The sequence below is a fragment of the Limulus polyphemus genome, unplaced genomic scaffold, assembly GCF_000517525.1.
Source record: "Limulus polyphemus unplaced genomic scaffold, Limulus_polyphemus-2.1.2 Scaffold108, whole genome shotgun sequence".
In the NCBI taxonomy this organism is placed as follows: Eukaryota; Metazoa; Arthropoda; class Merostomata; order Xiphosura; family Limulidae; genus Limulus; species Limulus polyphemus.
In genome coordinates this window covers 376,929-381,829 of record NW_013665718.1, presented here as the reverse complement: position 1 = coordinate 381,829, position 4,901 = coordinate 376,929, and the positions used below count along the sequence as shown (strand labels likewise).

General features: G+C 32.0%; 1 long non-coding RNA gene across 1 annotated transcript in view; it reads left to right on the top strand.

Annotated features, from left to right (window-relative positions):
- The first annotated feature begins 1,520 nt into the window (after positions 1–1,520).
- LOC111088959 overlaps positions 1,521–4,901 on the top strand; it is a 15,132-nt gene continuing 11,751 nt past the window's right edge. The window contains exons 1-2 of the long non-coding RNA XR_002613357.1: positions 1,521–1,631; positions 4,737–4,895. This is a non-coding gene — a long non-coding RNA (uncharacterized LOC111088959). The remainder of the gene's footprint in view (positions 1,632–4,736; positions 4,896–4,901) is intronic.

Below are 4,901 nucleotides of genomic sequence, written 5' to 3'. Positions count from 1 at the left end.
ATATTATAAAGTTGTTAAGTTTAAAGTGACGAGAGACGTACTGAATTGTGGAACTTCTGTGTACTAAAAGTTTTTATCGAGGAAGAATAAACTGGTTTAATCAAGAAAGGACTTGTATCGCTGAAGATTCTTGGAAAGAATTTCTATTGGAAACAAACAAACAGATACGTAACAGTTCTATTCTTCTTGTCAAAAGTCCACTTGGTACTATTCAATTGCTTTGGGATTTCAGTTGAAAAGCCTAATTACCTTTTTCTATTTCTATTTTAAACACTATCAGTGTATAATTCACTTATTCCGTTTCTTCTCTCTCTATTCTATTTCTTCTTATCACAACAGTATCGATGTATAATTCACTTACGCTGCCTCGTTGAGTCACTACAGTTGTATCCTGAACCTCCGATATCGTCTGCTTTTTGTATTTAGGCCTGCTTCCAATAATCGTCTGCTTTTTGTCAAAGTCCACACAAGCATGTTCAATTACTTTACAACACCATTTCACGAGACAAGATATTTTCCTAAAGTGTTAAAAATTCACTCCTACGACGGTTAACTTTACATTTTCTAACCTTTCCTTTGGCCGCACTTCTGCTTCCCGTGAGTTTACTTTATCGTCTGCTCTGTCTATCAGCTGTTCCCACAGTAGTTGCTGTTCTCACACTATTTATATATTTATCACTTAATTATCTGCTCGCCTTCTAGAAATATCTATATCCTCGACTTGATAAATTTCACGCAAAATTCGATAGCCTCGACATCAATGAATTATAAACACAACTTCCAATAAACGTCTGCTTTTAACTCTCTTATTATAAAAAAAAACAACTAAACAATCATGAAATATTAACTCGCAAAATAATTAATTAATACTACTTACACTAAACAGTATTTTATATCATGGCAAATACAAAATATTAAAAGAGTATCCCCAATTTCATTTGTGTCTCTTTTAGCATTAGCAGAATAGTGACATATGAAATGAGGAAAGTTAGAAGCTGTCTGAAAGATACATGCCAAAATTTATTGACAGACACAATTACCATTCTTTCATACAATTTTACAAACAAAACCACAAAAAATATATTGCGGTCTTGTTTAATCATCTAAAGAATAAAACAGCTTTTCATAAAATTTCTACGAGATAGATTAATTTTTCTTCCATGTCAAGTTAATTCCCCCCCCCTTCCCTCGTGGCACAGCGGCACGTCTGCGGACTTACAACGCTATAAACCGGGGTTTCGATACTCGTGATGGGCAGAGCACAGATAGCCCATTGTGTAGCTTTGTGCTTAATTACAAACAAATAATGTCATGTTTATTTGAATAAATATGAATAAAGAAAACTTTCTTCATGTTGCAGCTAAAAACATGCCCCTACATTTCCCACTGTTAGCGTTACGGATATTTTTCTTTTTATTCGCGGAATTCCTATGTTTCGAAATTTTTGGCCTCAAACTGTAAGAATTTCATGACCTTTAGAACACTGACATAACATATGACACGATCCCTGTGTGATATCTGCGCCCTCTGGTGTATTGAAAACGGCGCGAGAACGCACAAGTTTGTAATCCTAGGTTGCATGATTTATTACATCTTTGCGGATACTTTCAACTGAAAGATTAATTCTCAAGGTAAAAAAGTATATTTTATATTTCCCAAGTTTGATCATATATTAAGTAAATTACTTTATTACTGATAATTTAATTACCTTAAGGTTTAAGTGAAGTTTGTGTTAAGCCTACTTTTATTTGAATACAAATTACGAGGGTGTTGATTTTATTTTTATAAAATTAGCGCCTTGCAAATGAAATTTGGACTTGAAAGTTGAATTTGAAACATTAAGAGACTTATTTAAAAGTCAGTTATAACTTAACAAAGACAACAGTTATGGAAATGAGTAAAATAGAAAAAGCAAAACTCTTTATACAAGTGTAAGCTACTAGTACTACTGATACGATGAGAGCCCAACACTGTTAACAGTCGTATTCATTATTTTATTAATACAAGTTATAGCTTTTACAAATTACAGTAAAGGAGTATTTAAGCTGTTAAACTTTACTGTTAAATATATTCTAAAACTTGAGTACTTCACAGTTCACTACTTGAGAATAATCGCACCACTGCCATCAGTGATCGAAACGTTCTACATGTTTTAAAAATATTCTTCCTTACTGTAATTGTAAAAGCTTTAATATGTAACGAAATAATACTTATTATCAGTAAGTAAACTCAAGACGAAACTATTAAGTCGAATCCATTTATTTATGATGGACAAAACAAAGATAGAGATTATCAGAACTGAGACAATTCATATTTCTGATCCAATAATAAGTTGTATGATGAAAATTGAAACAAAAAATCAGGCTTACACAAATGGTTGTTGACTTGAACATAGTGTCACTGACTGAGTCAAAAATGTTAGAAAAATATAATCATCTTTCCCACGTTTAGAAAAAATAAAAGTCAGTTATATCTTAATAAAGACAACAGTTATGGAAATGATTGAAATAGAAAAAACAAACTCTTTGTACCAATGTGTACTAGTTGTATAGCAGCCTCCTTACTGTGAAAATGCAATTTTATACTTGTTTGAGGGGAAAAATATGGGAAAATTATGTTAGTGTTTATAAGTAAGAATATAAGATGCAGATGGTAAATCATCAAGGCATGGAAACAAGTTCTACTGAACAAATTGTCGACATATTGGAGAATATTGTTTCAGTCTGTGAAACTGTAATGAAACAATGTACTGGAACTTTCTGTGTTTAAGTAAAAACAAAGGTGATTTTTTCTACTGGAAGGAAAAAGCTTAGTGAGTGAGTCAGAATCAGGGTACTAAATGAAGGTATATGTTTTTTATTTCTGTACTGTATAGCATAAAATCAAAATGATAAACACTCTTCAGATAATGAACTTTTTCTGTGCCTTGCAAGTTGCATATGTAGAAGATTCTTGTAAAAAAAATAGTGTTGAAAAGAATTGAGATGCAAAACAGTTGTTTGTTTTTGAGATAGTGAATTCTGTGGGCTGGTTGGAGGACCTGTTTCAGTATTCTCTCAAGATCAGTTTGCAAAGTAAGATGTTTATATGCCATTCTAAGATTTCTTAGCTTACAGTTATAGTATGATTTGCAATAAAGTTTAGTTGGTTTCATTTAAAAGCAACAGATTCAACTTAACTACATTCTTTTTAATTATGGTGGCATTACTTTTGTTGTTGTTCAGTGTATCTGAATACACCCTAAAATTTTGAGCTTTAATATTAGCAACAAGTCAAAAGGGGAAATTATCCTTCTATATAAATCACTAGTTAGGCCTCACTTGATATACTGTGTACAGTTTGTCTTCTCATCTAAGAATGGATAATGACTTATTCATTAAAAAGGTATTTGAGAAGGGCTGTTAAATTAATCCTAGTAATGGGAGGATTATCTTATAAGGATAGGTTAAGATCTCTTAACTTATATCTATTGAGAAAATAATAATAAGTGAACTTATTGAAGTTTACGTTATGTATGGGATTGATAAAATAAAGGCCTGATTGTTTTGTGGTGTATTCTGAAGTTAATAGGCCGAGAAAACTACAAGTTTTAAGATTTGGAAAAGACAAGCTTCCAGTTAAGACAGTTTTATTTTTCTAACAGTGATTAGCATATGAGGTGCCATAAGAAGTAACAAAGGCTGGCACAAAAGCTTCAAAAAGAAATATTTTGAATAATAAAGGATGGGTTTAAAGTATTTACTCTTTCAGGAGTGGGCATGTGGGGACTGCCTTGAAGGACTTGTTGTTGTCCATAATATTATGAAACGTGACACTAAGATGACGTTGGAAGTTTGGTGTGGACAAGAATAAATATTGGTGGATGCATCAGCTTTTTCATTCTGTGAAGTAATACCATTAATGCTACAAATTATTGGGACTAATTTATAACTCTTTGTGCTGCCATATGCTGGTGCATTAGTTTGTGGCTTCATCTTGATGAATGAAAATTGTCTTTTCCCACTGTAATAAACTGATTAACACATTATTTGAAAAAAGATAGGACTGACTGGTTTGATTGATTTATGTGCTAATTGGACTGTTATCATTATCCCATTGAAAATGTATTGAATACTGATGGGTTACATTCTATTGAAAACAGCTCTTAAATGAAATGTTATAGAAGTCTTAACACTTTATAAACATTTGTTTTAAGCATGCAGTATCACCATCAGTCGTCCCTCATTGTTTTTAATGGTCATGCTCTATACTGAAGTGGTATAAACTGTTAAGACTTAAAGCCACTTCTGCCAGGTGTTCATTTACTAGCCATAAGCTCATTGACCAGTCATTTTTATTTTAGATCATCAAATGCCTAATTTACATAAAAAAGGGACATTGTTCTATGATAGTGGTGTAGGTAGTTTCTCTGTAGTATGTATGACTACAATACAATACTTATTATAGCTACCACCCAAATTTGTCTTCTTAAACTGATGACTAAACCTGCAGTTGGTTTCCACTGAAGCATAAGTCACATAGTTATTAATATAATAATACTTACAACTTTTTCCTTCATTGAAAAACACAAATTTGCAAATATTAGAAGCATACTATTCACATAATTAAAAATTTCAAAATTGCATTTATTTTTTGGTCAAAGAAAGGCTGCTTTGAATTACTTCTAGCTGGGGCTACACATAAGGTATGTTTAAAAAAATCTAAACTCGTGTGCATTTTATTTTTATTCTTTTCAGTGAAGAAGCTTTAAGTGGTATTCAGTATTGAACATTACACAAGATGGGGAGGAGAAAAAGTAAAAGGAAACCTCCTCCAAAAAGAAAAGCCATTGAGGCTTTGGAGACACAATTCACATGTCCATTTTGTAATCACGAAAAGTCATGTGATGTAAAAATGTGAGT